Below are 17,719 nucleotides of genomic sequence, written 5' to 3' on the forward strand. Positions count from 1 at the left end.
TGAATCTATTTGCAGGGCAGGATTAGAGAGGCAGACATGGAGAACAGATTTGTGGACACAGCAGGGAAAGGAGAGGATGGGGAAAATTGAGAGAGTAGCACTGAATCATTTGCATTACCATGTGCAAAGCAGATCTAATGGGAAGTTGCTGTATAACACAGCTCAGCCCGGTATTCTAATGCAACCTAGAGAGGTGGGATGGGGTGGAGAATGGGAGGGAGGTTCAAGAGAGAGGGGACTTATGTAGCCGTAGGGTTGATCCACCTTGTTGTGTGGCAGAGACCAATACAACATTGCAAAGCAATTATTCCCCAATTTAAAAAATCAAAATAAAAAAGCACCAAAATCTACATTCCTGAGAAACATTTCCTGCCACAATACAGCTTTTCACCAGATGAACAGACACAAAAGAGGTGCTATCTACTACCACCAAACATTGTGAAACACTATTATGTATGCAGATATACTCTCCTTTAGAATTTTATTTAAGCCTGTGAAATAAAACACATTTATTTGCTTCACAGAGCCCTTCTGGTGGGGTGGTCTGACTAGTCTTATACTTTAAAAATAAAGACATCGGAGTGTCAGGTTCCTTATGCTTTCCTGCTTTCCCATTCTTAGATATGACTTCTGCACCCTTCCAAGGATGAAGGGTATCCTTGTCTGGAAAATCTGATAGACAGAGGAGCCTGGTGGGCTGCAGTCCATGGGGTCGCAAAGAGTTGGGCATGACTGAGGGACTAACACAAAGGATAAAAGTAGTGGAAACAAAAGTCTGAACACTTGTTAACATCTATCTTCATGTTATTAGCCAAAATTGAGTCATTGCTTCATACTCAGCTGGAAAGGAGGCTGAGAAATTGAATATTTCAAATCCTCATAGAAAAGTGAAGTCGCTCAGTTGTGTCCGACTGTTTGTGACCCCATGGACTGTAGCCTACCAGGCTTCACCATCCATGGGATTTTCCAGTCAAGAATACTGGAGTAGGTTACCATTTCCTTCTCCAGGAGATCTTCCTGACCTTGGGATTGAACCCAGGTATCCCACATTGTAGGAGATGCTTTACCATCTGAGCCACCAGGGAAGTTTCTTCTTATAGTACAGTTAAATTGGTTATGAGATTGAAGTTTTGAATTTGCATATCCTGAGCAGGTCTACACCATCTCATATTATTTTCTGTGAAAGATATCATTATCTTCTGTGTATTAGTTGTCTGTTGCAGTTTTAGTTTATTATCTTGGAGGTCTGTAGATGATAGGTCAAAACTGTTGGGAGGGCCACATTCTTTCTTTTTTTGCTTTAGTGAGTATTCCATCTTTCTTGTTCAATTAAATTATTGGCAGAATTTTCTTCTTTGAGGTTGTTGGACAGAGGACTGAGTCCTTGCTGGCAACTGGTCAAATGCCATGTTCACTTTCTAGAGATCAAGACGGTCCTTGCTCTTTGTTTCAACAGACTCTGGAGCCATCACTGACAGAATGAGCCCTCCTTTTCTCTGTTCCATCTGTGATAACCCATTTTTTGAATATTGCTTTTCTTTCTCTTCTTGTTTTTAAGGCTTATGTGATCAGATTTGTTCTACCTGAATAATCTCCCCATTTCAATGATTTATGATATTAATCATATTTATAAAGTCCATTTTGTCAACTAATATAGTGCACTTGTTTCCAGGGATTCTAGTTCATCTCACCTGGAGAGATATCTATCACAATCTCCCAGTGAAATAGCATGACCGGCCTGTGTGGTCTTCATTTGACTGAACCATTAACATCCATAAATTATTCTCTGATACATCATATAATAGTACATCCCAGGATAAAGACAGTTAGATTATAATTGAAACTAAAACTAGAGAATGGAATAATTGTCAAAAGAACTATAGCAGAAGTTCTCAGGGACAGCTACAACAAATCATCTCTTAATGTTGCTGATTTGAGGATGGAATTGGGAAGATGTGCATTAATAATCCTAGTGAGATATGTTCACTTTCCTTGATTATATCAGTCAATGATTTAAAGTTTTCAACACTAAAGGAGGGGATAAAGACATGGGAAGTTAGTCCAGACACACTAATGTAATGCAATTGTACGGACTGTGGGTAATTCTGAAAATAACTTCTAAAACTTTTCTTCATTTTTATATCTATATATATTTTCTTTTAAAATTCAAATGGACATAGATTTAGCTGTTAGAATGCAGTTACGTAAAGGATGAAATAATGCAAAGCAAATTATTTTGGATCAAATTCGCTAAGTAGAACATGCAAGTATGTGCAAAATAAACCAGTTAAGATGAGCAGGAAGGTACTGTTTTATCATGCATTTAAGAAGAAAACAAAGTCTATGAATGCTATTCTTTTGGTTTTATGATTGCAATAATTCCATGTGAGTTTATAGTGGATAAGCAAATATGCTCCCAATATTATTGGTTCTCTGAAAAATCTAGGTTTTTTTGCTAGCAGTCTGATGTTGGCACTAGCAATATTCATTTACCCATTCACTCATTCAATCCCTCCTTCAAACATCCAATTTTCAACTGCTTATACTCCTTTTCTGTGCTATACAATCAAAGAATACCAACAAATGCAAGTGTGGAGATAGAGATAATTATTTAGATAAATAAACATATTTTCCAGTATATTTAAGCCAAAAAACTTAATGGATTCAATTTTGTTTTAGCTTTTTTAATGTGTAAATTACTATGTAATTCATCAGGCAGGATTATTCCTTAGGCATGGAGGATTGACGACTCATTTATCTGGTATTTATCCAAACCCAGTAAACTGTGGATTAGTTTTCTAAAGTATTCATAAGTGTATCTGAGAATAGAAGTGGCTAACTCCTTAAACAGGGAAGATAGAAGCTGAAAATGTTTCTCTGTTAACTGTTTAGCAAACAATTAAAACATTTATAATTAAACTCATCACATTATTTTTTTCAGTAATACTTTTCTCAGCGCTGTAATCACATCCTTGTTCTGAAGGCTGTGTATCATGGGATTGCACATCGGAGTCACTATGGTGTGGAACAGAGAGAGGAGTCTGTCAGTTCCTGCAGAACGACTGGATTTTGGTCTTGAGTAGGTGACAGCAGCAGATCTGAAGAATAACTCCACAACCAGCAGGTGAGAAGAACACGTGGAGAAGGCTTTAGCCTGTCTTCTGGCTATTGGCAACCTCAGAATAGTGGGAATGATTTGGCTATAAGAGGCAAGGATCAGCAAAAAGGGACGGCAGCAAACAACAGAGCTACTGCATAGACTGACAGCTCGTGTGCAGAAGTGTCTCCACAGGCCAGCTTCAGAATGGGAGGGGGGGGGATGTCACAGAAGAAGTGGTTAATCTCGTTAAAATGACAGAAATGCAGAGAGAAGATCTGGCACGTTTGCCCTATCTGCACTGGGATTCCACTGACCCAGGAGCCCACAACCAGCTGGAGGCACACCTTTGGGGTCATGACCAGGGGATAGCGCAGGGGGCCACAGACAGCCACACAGTGGTCATAGGCCATCACCGCCAGGAGGAAGCACTCAGTGGCTCCGAGGATAAGGAAGAAGCACATTTGGGTGGCACAGTCCGGGACAAATATTCTTCTGTCCTGAGTCCAAAGATTCACCAGAATCCTAGGGAGAGTGACGGACACATAACAGATTTCCAAGGAGAAAAAGTTTGCCAGGAAGAAATACATGGGTTTCTGCAGAGCTGGGTCAAGCCTATTTAGTATTATTGTGAGACTATTTCCAGTTAAGATAATGATGTAAATGATGGAAAATACCCCAAATAGTAACGCCTGGAGGTTTGGAAGGTCAGAAAACCCCAGGAGTACAAATTGTATAACTGTGGATACGTTGTCTTCTGCTTCCATCTCTTCATATTTCATCTGTGGAAATGATTCAATCAAAAGTACTGTTATTTCACTTTCTTTGACTTTTGTTTCCTTATATATATAAAAGATGGTACACCATTCATTTTTTCCAATTCCATTAGAAAACAAACCTATAATTGTTAGGTGTCTAACAGGTTGTAAATTACATTTTTCATCATTATTAAATCAATTTGTAAGAAAAGTTATCCATTTAATCTTTATTTTCTGCCATGAATTATCACTTTTTCTGAAGATATGTGATTATAATTTGGGCTTCCCTGGTGGCTCAGACGGTAAAGTGTCTGACTGAAATGTAGGAGACCTGGGTTCAATCCCTGGGTTGGGAATATCCCCTGGAGGAAGAAATGGCAACCCACTCCAGTACTCTTGCCTGGAGAATTCTATGGATAGAGGAGCCTGGTGGGCTACAGCCCATGGGGTCGCAAAGAGTCGGACACAACTGAGCTACTTCACTTCTTCATCTGAATGCTCAAAAATGCAAAAAATTGAGTTAAATTCATTTACATTAGTGATTTTGCTCTTATAGCCTGTGTTTTTCTCTTCAGCTCTCAACTTAATTCTGTGTTTAATTATTGTTGATTGAAAGTTAATTTGATTGTATGGTGAAATATATTGTAAGTGACCTAAGATAGTTTTAGGGAAGAATATAGTTAACTTTTAAAGTGTTGGTTTTCCTGTGGTATTTCCAAAGTCTTGTTTGGCACTGACAGTCTACATATTTCATTTTTTTCTTATAAATAAAATTGATGAGCTGACTATATAACATTACGGGATGTTACTAGTTTTCAAACATGTGTATTTCAGTGTAAAGTCCATAAATCAGTACTGATAAGTTCTATTCAGATTTCTCAGTTGAGAGAAAAGGAATTTTAAGCTGTTCTTTTGGTCCAGGAACACTCGAGATGTAAGAGGCAAGTACATCCAGGTTTATGTTCACAAATGCAGTTCTGGCTAGAATGTTCACCTCTCACTCACCTACTGCATCAAAGAGACACCACCCACAACTCATCTGTGAGATCTTCTTAAATCACCCACATCCTCAACAATTGCTGTTTTACTGATGATCCCATTCAACTTTTTCATTCCTCCTTTTCGCATGTGTTTGTGTTAGTCAGGCATGTGAATGTGATAGGTTGAGATTTCCCATCTTTTTTCATTAACTATATTACTAGATTCTTTCATTTTTTTCTGGCCTGGAGAATTCCATGGACTGTATAGTCCATGGGGTCACAAAGAGCCAGATGCAACTGAGAGAGTTTCACTTCACTTCATTTCCAAAGTAAAACATGGATTCCCACTGAAAATGTAAATCTCTCCTTCCTCTCTTTCCTGTTAGAGATCAAGCATACTTTTTGTGGGGCATGCATGTGTGTATATTTGGAGAAGGAAATAGCAACCCACTCCAGTGTTCTTGCCTGGAGAATCCCAGGGACCGGGGAGCCTGGTAGTCTGCCGTCTGTGGGGTCACACAGAGTCAGACACAACTAAAGCGACTTAGCTACAGCAGCAGCAGAATGTGTGCATATTTAGAAATTATACTCTTTACTCATTCTTGCAGAAGTAGGAAATTGCTTCATTGTTTTCAGCGTGTTACACAGGTATTTTCATATTATGTGTTAACTTATTTGAAAGCCAATAGAAAATAAGTCACTGAAAATAAGATACACAACTAACTACATATTCTAAGGGTATTAAATAAGGACAAAAGTCAAGATTTCTGCTGCAAAAATGTAAACAAACGTGGGGTAGAACCAATAGTCCATACAAGAACAAGAATACTGGGGTGTGTTGCCATTCCCTTCTCCAGGGGATTTTCCCTACCCAGGGGTCAGACCCAGGTCTTCTGCATGGCAGGCAGATTCTCAATCATCTGAGCCATCAGGGAAGCCATATACTATTTATATACGTACCATCTACAATATCTTAAACTACACATTACAGTACTAAAGATATTCAAACTTTTTCCATTCTTATACAATTCTCTCAATAAAAATGTGATTGTTAGAAATGCAAAAATGCTATGAATGAGTCTCTTATTGGTCAGAAGCTAGTGGCTGACAGATGTATTATATATGAGTCTATGCAATCATGCCTCCTTTTTTTAATACCTTGTCCCAACACCTTTACCAAATTTTATTCACATACTTAAATCAATGTAGAGTGTAGTACTTGGGTACTGATTAAAATTACTTGTTGAATGAATCATCAATCTTTTTAGCAAGGAGCATGCACCTACATTTGTGGAGCCACCCATTTCCCACAGAAACTGCCATCTGCTTTATTCTTTTTATTGTATCTGCTGTTTATGTATGTAAGGTTTTTCTCTCATTTTTTAATCCCCTTTACAAATTATTCCTTCCTGTTCAGGTAGAATAGTGCATTTGAAAAGCATACTGAAACTAAGATGTCAAAGAAAAGCCAGAAAAAGTAAGAAAGCAAAACTTAATATCAAGAATGGAGTGTTCACATTTATTAAAATATTTCTTGTCTCAACTTTTTATTTATCAAATGGAAACTTTTTATGAATAATAAATAGAATTGTCTGTATAAAACCATTTCTAAAGTAAGAAATATTATAATTATTCAAATTCTGTACAAACTGTACTTATATTCTAAACTCAATCTCAGGTTCAAAGATTTTCTCAAATCTTGTGACATATTTGTTGGTTTCTCTGACTTCTGAAAACTGTCAATGCTTCTCTTTATACAATTCAAAGAGAAAATCACTATATAATTCATCTAAATAGAGCCACTTTTGTTTTTGCTCAAATAATTCATGTTTATTGTTCCAGTATTTCCACTGAAATGACAATTTTCTTTGATGTAGGGATTATGATATGTAAATCAGCTATATCATAATGCATTTATTACTGTTTAGAGAAAGTTTATGAAATCAATTTGAAATAGGAAATGAAAATCTAAAATTGGTGAATACAGTTCAGAAGCCTGCTTCCTTTAGGATAAAAAGGAAAACATGCCAATATTACTTTAATATTTTCTCATTCATTTGCCATAGAATTTAATTTTAACAAACAAATGATTCCCTTGGTATTGGATGAGAACACATTTTAATAACTCCTTTTACTATTGTACAACTTAGTTAAATAATTTTTAAAATGTTTTTGTGATATATCCTGATATAATACTACATGCAAACTACTTAAATATATGCTTACTATGTAATAATCACTTAATAAATCTTAATACTTAAGATGACTGATGATAATGATAATGAAGTTGTAATATTTAATATATTGGCCAAATATATTACAAGACATTTCCTGTGGCTCAGTGGTAAAGAATCTGCCTGGAATGTAAGAGATGAGAGACATGGGTTCGATCCCTGGGGCAGAAAGATCTCCTGGAGGAGGGCATGGCAACCCACTCCAGTACTCTTACCTGGAGAACGCCATGGACAGAGGAGCCTGGTGGGCTCCTGCAGCGCATCGGTTCCCAGAGAGTCAGAAGACTGAGGCGACTGAGGGCACGCATGCATAGTACGCAGTACTCTGTACTTTCTCACTTTGTAATATGATGATGAGAATTAGAAAAGCGAAGATTATCTGAATCAAGGTTTTCTAAATTAATTAACAGTAAGAAGAAAGGATCTATTTTTAATTCTTCTGAAATGAATGCCTTTTTTGCTGATGCTAAATGTACATAGATATTTGTAAAGCTGAATTTGCTTTGGAAAAAATGATTCATGCTTACCTGTTTGAATTGAAGCTAAATGCAATGCTTACCTTTATAGACAGAGTTAAAAGACAGGAAAAAAGTGAGACCTTTTTTGTTTTGGCAGTTAGGCAATTTACATTTATTTGGAACAGAGGCTAACCACAGTCTATAATATATTCCTTGTCATAAAAAATAGTGCTCTTTAAATATAAAATATTCTTTACCCTTGGGATCAGCTTATTCCCCATGTCATTTCTTAATTAAACTAAACCTTTCTGTCCGCCACTGGAGGAGTTTCATACGACAATCAAAATCATATCTGTCCATAGTATTCCTTAAAATTTTCTACCTCTTTTCCTGTATTTTGTGATTATTAAGAAATGGAAGTATTGTAAAATCAGAAATTTATGATTACATATTACTGATGCTATAAAGATGTGCTATAAAAGATTTAAATGAATAATGTTTTGAAGAGAATTGTCTTTGTCATTAAAAATTCAAAAGTAAGAAATCTAGAAGACTTGGGACAATTAGGTCATGTTCAACAGGAATTTTCCATCTCCACATTCACACTAACCAGGTCGACCTCACCGTCTCCTAGACTACAGAAAGAGGAGTGAGGGGAAGGGGAACACACACTTACTCCTTTTCAGGTGCACAAGCTGAAAGCAGGAGCCCGGTGGGCTACAGTCCGAAGTGTCGCAGCGACGACTAAGCATGCGCACATGTAAGCGGAAATAAACAGACTTGTATAAAGAATAATGGAGAGTTAGAACAACACATTTCAGAGATATTTCATCCATGCACTGAAAGCTATCACTATTGAAGAGTTATATGTTATGTAACTTTTCAAGTATCTGGAGGTCTTCCTCTTATTGATCTACATTTTTACTTAATATAAATATCACATACCACAATCTATGAGATCCAGCCAAAGCAGTACTTAAACAAAATATTATAGCACTGAACATTTAGAACATTAAAATAACATCTTAAGTCAATAGATTAAATTTTCACCACAATAAATTCTAAAAGTCATAGTGAAATAAATCTAATCAAATGGAAGAAAAAAACAGAATAGAAATCGCCAAAACTAAAAAAAAAAAATAGAGAAAGGCAATCAAGTAAAAAGCTGATACTTTGTAAATTTTATAAAGTAGATATGACTTTTAAAAAACAGACAATGAAAAAAGACATATCACATGTATTAAACACAAAGAATGAGTTGGCACATTGAAATCTATAGATATTATTAAAGGATTAATAAAGATGTTTTTAATAACTCTATGTCTATAAAATTGCCAATAAGATGAAATGGACTGATTCCTCAAAACTCACAAACTATCAGGGAATCTTTCCAACCCAGGGATTGAACCTGCATCTCTTGGGTTTTCTGTATTGGCAGACGGATTCTTTACCACTAGCGCCACCTGGGAAGCTGCAGGATATTTATATCTGTATCTGTATCTAGATAGCTAATCTATGTCTCTATCTGTTCATATATATTAATTTTAAAATATTCAATTGTTAAATTTAATGAGAAACTACAGAAAACCAATTAGGGCAGCCTGAGGATTACAAAGAATCAGACACGACTGAAGCAATTGAGCACACACACACGCACACATAGCCCCTGGAATCACACATCCATTTTCTGGAAACGCATCTCTGTGTGCTTGTGTGTGTGTGTGTGTGCCTGTTTGCAAAAGACTGAGGGCAAGAGGGAAAGGGAGCAACAGAGGGTGAGATGGGTGGATGGCATCACCATTTCTCTCCCTCATATGATCAATTTTGAGTTAATTTTTAAATAAGGTTTTATGGTTTATATAGAACTTCAGGGTTTGTTGTTGTTTATTTCTTTGGATTTGCATGTGCAATGTTTTAATAACTTTTTTAAGACAATATATTTTTTCTTAAATAAATTGAATGATTTTGAACCTTTGTCAAAAATCAGTTAGTCATATTTGTGTTGGGAAATTTTTTAAATGTCTTAGATTCCATTGCTCCATCAACATTAGATGTCCTAATTCCCCTAGGATATTTATGTACTTGTGCACTAAGTAGCTTCAGCCATGTCTGACTCTTTGTGACCCAGTGGACTGTAGGCCGCCAGGTTCCTCTGTCCATGGGATTCTCTCAGCAAAAATCCTGGAGTCAGTTGCCTTGTTATTTAAAGCACTACAGAATAGAGTAAGACATCACTGAAAAGGAATGCTATGGCCAGGGACATTTTTGGTTGCTTTCCAAAATATTTGAATGGCTAGTATAATGAGCTGGTTCAATTTTACACTGATATGGGAGAGAACTAATTCCCAAGGCCGAAAGAAATCTATTTCTACTTAAAGAGCACTATTTGCTTTGGAGGGAAAAAATGATTTAGAAAGACATTTGCAACACCTAACATTCAAATTATTTAAAGTTGAATATCAATAGAACAACATTTAAAATACTCCGTATCAAAGAAAGAAATAACTTCATTCCAATCCAGGGAGGTAAGCATGAACTCTTACATCTAAAGTGTTCTTTACATTTTAGATTGATTCTCTTAGCTAATCACATCTTAAATATCAAAGTTTATAAACCCAAATATTTACAGGCTATTAAGATAATATATTAAATTTGACAAGTTAGACTATATTTCAGGCAACATCTTCATTATTCTGATAGAAAATTAGTGAGATAAATGACTAAAAGAATTTTGAAATGTATTATTAGTTTTAATGTAACAAGTTATTAAAATAGTTGAGGCAGTTTTGAATAACATTCTAAATGTAGGAAAACTTACTGAAGAAAGCAGTGATTGGCTTATTTTTAAATGTTTTAAAAGTGTTTGCATACTACAATCAATGAAATACAGTATTATTTCTGAAGAAACACTACTTTGAAAAGTATTAGTTGCTCAGTTGTGTCCAACTCTTTGTTATGGACTGTAGCCTGCCAGGCTCCTCTGTCCATGGAATGTTCCGACAAGAATATTGGAGTCGTTGGTAGCCATTCCCTTCTCAAGGGCATCTACCTGACCCAGGGGTCAAACCCAGGTCTCCTGCACTGCAGGCAGACTCTTTACCATCTGAGCCAGGAATCTAACATTTTAGGGCATTAAAAGAAAAATCATTGATGTTATACTTTTCTGATTAAACAAATACTACAAAATCAGACTACAAATATAACTGTCTTTGTCCTCATCCAGAGGGAGTTAGAGCCTTGAGGTCATTAGCTAAGTAAAAGAGAAATCGGCCTGTGTCCCTAAGAAAAGAAGCCAGCCTAAAGGAAAAACAAACAAACAAACAAAAAGCCTCAAAAGAATCAAGCCTGTTTACCGTTCACTTGGAAGGACTTCTGAGAAAGAAAAGTTTGAGTAGAATTAATTTTAGAGTAGTGATGTGATACTGCCTTTCTCTAACTACAGTGAAGGGATATAAGTATACAATCAAATCACAATACTAATCTCATCTCCAGTATTAGGTGTAGACTGAAAACACTGGTGTGGTTTAGTCACTGTCCTGTCTGATTCTTGCGATCCCCATGGACTGCAGCCCACCAGGCTCCTCTATCCAAGAGATTTCCCAGGCAAGAATACTGGAGCAGGTTGCCATTTCTTTCTCCAGGGGATCTTCCTGACCCAGAGATTGGACCCGTGTCTCCTGCATTACAGGTGGATTCTTTGTCTCTGAGCCACCAGGGATTCACTAAGGTGAATATTTTGTTATGAAAATACTGAGAATAATTCATAGGTTGACTTTCCATATCTCTCTCTTCCTTCTTTCTCTCCCTCCCTCTCTCCTTCCCTCCCTTCTTCCCTCTTTCTTTCCTCCTTCCTCCTCCCTCTCCCTCTCTTTCTCTCATCCTTTTCTTTCTCTTCTCTGTTTATGTTGCTTGAATTTCATCCAGCTCATAATCGTTTTATTGCTTAAGTATCATTTGAGAAGATAAAATGTGGAGAGCCTTATAGTAGATGTGGTGGATAATAACACCATCTCTGTATTGCATGCATGAATGCGTGCTCAGCTGTGTCTGACTCTTTGCAGTCTCCTAGACTGTAGCCCATCAGGCTCCTCTGTCCATGGAATTTTCCAGGCAAGAATGCTGGAGAAGGTTGTTATCTCCTCCTCCAGGCGCTCTTCCAGACCCAGGATCTAACCTGCAACTCTTGCATCTCCTGCACTGGCAGGCAGATTGTTTACCACTAATGCCATGTGGGAAACCCCTCTGTATTGCAGAACACTGTAATTTCAATTAAACTGTTTTGGAAAGTAAACATAAAATCATTTAACACAAATAGAAACTGTTAATTAAAGTCTGAAATAAATAGTGGACTTAGAATGGAATTTGTAGTCACCAACTGTTTGGTTTGTACACTTTTTTAGGTTATTAAAACAGAAATAATATGAGTCCAACACAATGTGTGGTCAGTATATACATCTTTCACTGTCATAGATGAATACATAATATTTTTCAGTATTATAATAAAGCCATGCATGAATGGTATCCCTGACACAACCTGGAAAACATTCCAAATTCATGGAGAAAATCCTCAGTATCTTTATATGAAGGAAAGATTTTATGCTACTATAATATTTAAGGAGGGAATTAGAAATTGGATGGAAATTGCTTAATAACTTCTCTACATTTCAAAAGGTCTTATCATGCAATTTCTATTTAATATTCACAATACATGTGGAAATTTCAAAAATTACTTATCATTGCATGTTATTAAGAACTTGTCACAAATCTTAGTCAAGCAAATTCATACTCAGTTATAGACTGCTAATTTCCAATTTGTTTTTCAATTGTTATTTTTACTTTTCTCTGATTTGTTTTCCCCAAAATACTTAAGAAAAATATGAAAGAAGGATATTATCACAATATTGGAGAAGAATTAAGACAAGATTTCAATGTGCAGAGAGAGAGAGGTGATCACAAAACACAATAATGAGAATAGTGCATCCCATACCAATCATTAGTGGAGGGTATAGTAATCTAATTAATATTGAATATTGTTATCCATTCGTAAATCAAATACTTATTGGGTTATTTATATATGTTAGTTCCCAGGAAGGAGAAGCATATATAAATGATACATTCTATGTTCCCCTGAAATTATCTGTTGCAGTAAAAGTAACTTAGATTTTGAGTTGTACATGCCTAAAATTCAGTCTTTAATAATGCCTTTTATTTGCTTTGATCTTAGCTGATTTATATAACATTTTTATGTTGAAATTTATTGAAAGCATGGCTGTCGATTGCAGGAATTATCACTCAAATGCAAAAGCAGCGTTTGAGATTTGATAAAAACCTCTTTGGCTGAGTTCTTTCTGACTCTTTCAATTGAAATAAACTGGCTATTCCAACTATTATAACACAAAAAAATCACAAAGATCATCCCCCAAATCACTTTTTCTGGCTTATTTTTAAATTATAGTTGCATGATGACTCAAAAATATTTGGATAGCTTAAATCAAAATATAAATAAATGAAATTAATTTAAAAGAAATAACATGAGAAAGAATTGATGGAAAGGTCATTCTAAATAAAATTGTCAAATTTCTTGCTATAGCTATATATTCGTCTCACAAAGCTGAATAACAAAATGCAGCATCAATTATTTCATTATCAGTAACGGGAAAATACAGCCATCTATCAGCAGACCTAATTCCTGATATTACTCTTTTCTGATGGATTACTTTTTGTGAAAGAATGAGCTTCTTTAAACTATAGCTTAATATCAAATTTAGATGCTTTTCTAGGACTCAAATTAGTGAGTTTTGAAAGTGCAGTGCATACATTTTATCACTTGGCAAACTGCAACTCAGAGAGATAGAGGACTTTACATTAAATATATATATATTTAAATTAAATATATTTACATTACTTTACATTTACATTACATATATTTACATTACTTTACATTATATATATATATATATATAAAATATATATATATTGCAGATGCTTCCAGGAGACCAAACAGCAGAAGGCAATTTCTCTTCAGTCATGGCATTTGTTCTCCTGGGATTTTCGGATCTTCCAAACCTCCAGGGACTTCTATTTGGCATTTTCTTTCTCATCTACATATTCATCTTAACAGGAAATAGTCTTATCATAATAATCACGAGGGTAGACCCTATGCTCCAGACGCCCCTGTATTTTTCCCTTGCAAATTTCTCGTCACTGGAAATCTGTTACGTATCTGTCACTCTAGGATTCTAGTGACCCTTTGGACTCAGGACAGAAGCGTTTCTTCACTGAGCTGCGCCATCGGACGCGCTTCTTCCTTGCTCCGCGAGCGCCGGGGGCGAGTCCTGTGCCCTGTGTGTCCATGCGCAGCCTCTGGCCATCGGACGCGCTTCTTCCTTGCTCCGGGGGCGCTCCTCTTGGGAGCGAGGCCTGAGCCCTGTGCATCCGCGTGCAGCTTCTGCGCCGCCCTCTGCTCACGAATCACAGGACGGGCCCGCAGTCGGCTGCTGGCGCCTGGGTGCGGGAATTCCAGTCCCGACAGCACAGACACGCCGGGTGTCCTCACTGCCCTTCTGCGCTTCACACCAGATCGACCGCTTCTTCTGTGACATCCCCCGTTGATCACCTTGGCCTGTGGGAACACTGCGCTTAATAAATTCGTGTCTATGCGGTTGCTGCGCTGTTTGCCACGATTCCTTTCTTCCTGATTCCTTTCCTCCTGATTCCTTTCCTCCTGAAATGTCAAAATCATTTCCGCCATCTGAAAGCCGCGCTCGGCCACAGGCCAGTCCAGAGCCTTCTCCACCTGCTCTTCCCGTCTCACCGTTGTGCTTTTACTCTTTGGCTCCGTGACTATTGCCTATTTACACCCCAAACCAAATCATTCCACAGGAACCGACAAAACGCTCTCTGTTTCCTACACTGCTGCGACGCCAGTGTTTAACACCTTGCTATACAGTCTTAGGACTAAGGATGTCATTGCAGCTTTGAAAAAATTATTACCTAAGAAAACACTGTGAAGATGTGAAAGGTCACTTTTTAATGTTTGTCTCAGAGGGCTCACAGAAATATGATTTAATTTCACTCTTCCATTGTTTACTGATAGCGTAATTATTCCCAATTATTATGTTGTCATTTACTATTATTAAGTATTTTGAGGTTTTCTGTCTGAAGTCAGTTTGACTACATTTTAAATAAGAAAATCAATTAATTTTGTTTTATTCTTTAAAACAAATCCACTTTTTCATAGCCATTTAAATTTTACCCAACTCTAACACTTTCAGATAAGCAAATCGCTAGAATTTTGCTTAAAATGTGTAGAAAAAAAAATACTTTGCCTTGATAACTGATAAATTATTTACAAATATGCTGGTACCGCCATATGTATTTGTGACACATTCATTTCAAATGGGAGAATTTTTATTAGATATGTGATGAGGAATGAACACAAGACTAAATTATAAGTCATACGTTCGTGAACAATAATTTTAAAATAGAATGAAAACCTTTCATTACATCCATTTTCTCAGTATAAATTAAGAAAATTGTTCCATGTGTAACCAGAGGGAGCTGAATGTCTGATCTTTTCTTCCAAGAGTGATAAAAACTGAATACCAAACATCTGACACAGCGCTGTCATACAGCTTTCATTACTGTGCTTCATACCGATTTCCAAAATGCATTTCCTACTTAGAATCTTTGCTAGAGCTTACTTGAATTAACAAAGTTGCAATGAAAAAAAAATCTATGTATGGATTGTTTTTTTACACTTAATATCAAGGAACAGATTAGTAATTTAGATGAAAATTAAGAGCTTCCCTGATAGCTCAGTTGTTGAAGAATCCACCTGCAATGCAGGAGTCTCCAATTTGATTCCAGGATCAGGAAAATACCCTGGAGAAGGGATAGGCTACCCAATCCAGTATTCTTGGGCTTCCCTTATGGCTCAACTGATAAAGAATCTGCCTGCAATGCGGGAGACCTGGGTTCAGTCCCTGCGTTGGGAATATCCACTGACGAAGGGAAAGGCAACCCATTCCAGTATTCTGGCCTGGAGAATTCCATGGACCGTATAGTCTATGGGGTTGCAAAGAATCCGACACAACTGAGTGACTTTCACTTTCCAAGCAAAGATTCACACACAATTACTTAATATCACAAATAGTAATATAGCCATAAAAAATGCCTAACACTGCCTGTCTATAAGCTGTATTTAAATTAGTATGAATACAACTAATCCTTACCAGCTGATCTTTCAGTAATGTATATGAAATTAACCAGAGGGTACAGATAAAATCTGCTTTTGAACTGTGGTGTTGAAGCAGACTCTTGAGAGTCCCTTGGACTGCAAAGAGATCCAAACAGCCCATCCTAAAGGAGATCAGTCCTGGGTGTTCGGTGAAAGGACTGATGTTGAAGCTGGAACTCCAATACTTTGGCCACCTGATGTGAATAGCTGACTCATTTGAAAAGACCCTAATGCTGGGAAATATTGAGGGCAGGAGGAGAAAGGGAGGAAAAAGGATGAGATGATTGGAGGGCATCACCAACTCAATGGACATGGGTTTGGGTAGGCTCTGGGAATTGGTGATGGACAGGGAGGCCTGGCATGCTGCGATTCATGGGGTTGCAAAGAGTCGGACACAACTAAACGACTTAACTGAACTGACAGATAAAATCAAGAATTAATCCATCATAAATATCCTGACAGGAAAAAAAAAATCAACACTTCACTATACACCTGCTTCTCTCTTTCAAATGTGTAACTCAAGGGATACTCAGTCTCTATAACTAAAAATTGTTACTAATACTTGTAAATATCATTTATTTATCTAATGATACTGTCACTTTATAGGTTTAATTTTTTTTGTAGATTTTGTTCCTTCAGGTTAATTTCTCTTTAAAAGAGTTAACAGTTTAATTATAACATTTGATTTATAAATTTGGATTTTTATTTTTCTAGGGCTTGTGGGGATTCCTAGATGGTGCATTGGTATAGAAATTGCCTGCCAGTGAAGGAGATGCAGGTTCAATTCCTGGGTTGGGAAGATCCCCTGGAGAAGTAAATAGCAACTCACTGCAATATTCTTGCATGAAAAATTCCATGGACAGAGAAGCCTGGTGGGCTATGTAGTCCACGGGTGAGCAGAAGTCAGATATGACTGAGTGACTAAGCACACACATGGCACACATGAGTGTAGATATCTTAACCTACTTCATCTATTTTTTTAATGTGTCAAAAATTAAATACATTACTGATGGTGATAAAGAAAGTGAAGATATAATAATTATGGGAGTGCTATTCTTTCCCTTTCAAACTGTGATGCTAAAGAAGTCTCTTGGATGCAAGGAGGTCAAACCAATCAGTCCTAAAGGAAATCAACCCTAAATATCCATTGGAAGGACTGATGCTAAATTTGAAGCTCCAATACTGGCTACCTGATGCAAAGAATCAACTCATTGGAAAAGACCCTGATGCTGAGAAAGATTGAAGGCAAAAGGAAAAGGAAGTGGCAGAGGATGAGATAATTAGATAGCATCATGGACTCAATGGGCATGAACTTGAGCAAACTCTGGGAGACAGTGGACCACAGAGGAGCCTGGCATACTACAGTCCATGGGGTCACAAACAGTTGGACATGACTTTGAGACTGAACAACAAAGTAATTCTTTCCCTGAACTCTTAGATAAGCAAATTGTAATGAAATGAAATAGTATCAGTCCTATAATTAAGATAACTGATTTTTGTTTTGAATTTATTATCATCTGTGCATTCTCAAGTATCTCAACTGTTCTTTTGTGTCAATTTCTCTGTCTATAAAATAGCAATAACATCTACTATCAATAAGTATGCCAAAGCAATGAACACAATATCCTGGATTCAAGGAGCCTTTTCAGAAATTTTAAAAATCTTGGAGAAGGAAGCATTTGCCAACATCTAGTTTTCCATAGAATGAAGGCTACTCATTTAAATATTGAAATTATTTTAACAATATTATTAATACAAATTCTCTTACAACAATGTTCACACTTCTCTGCCTTCTTAAACCTTCAGGCAGAGTTCATTCTGCCTTGGTGTCTCATGATATACACATGCATGAATAAATACTTGCTCTTATCTTTGGCTTACAGGACCTGCCACTATTTGCTGACTTGGAACATTTAATTTGGCTCTGAATTTACATAGAACGCATATTCCTCT

At 36.7% G+C, this 17,719-nt stretch overlaps 2 pseudogenes; one reads left to right on the forward strand and one right to left on the reverse strand.

Moving 5' to 3' along the window:
- Positions 1-2,695: 2,695 nt before the first annotated feature.
- On the reverse strand, positions 2,696-3,897 carry LOC138415938 (olfactory receptor 10AG1-like; annotated as a pseudogene).
- Positions 3,898-12,034: 8,137 nt separating this feature from the next.
- On the forward strand, positions 12,035-14,537 carry LOC138416272 (olfactory receptor 10AG1-like; annotated as a pseudogene).
- The last annotated feature ends 3,182 nt before the right edge of the window (positions 14,538-17,719 follow it).

Source organism: Ovis canadensis, chromosome 12 (assembly GCF_042477335.2).
Source record: "Ovis canadensis isolate MfBH-ARS-UI-01 breed Bighorn chromosome 12, ARS-UI_OviCan_v2, whole genome shotgun sequence".
NCBI lineage: Eukaryota > Metazoa > Chordata > Mammalia > Artiodactyla > Bovidae > Ovis > Ovis canadensis.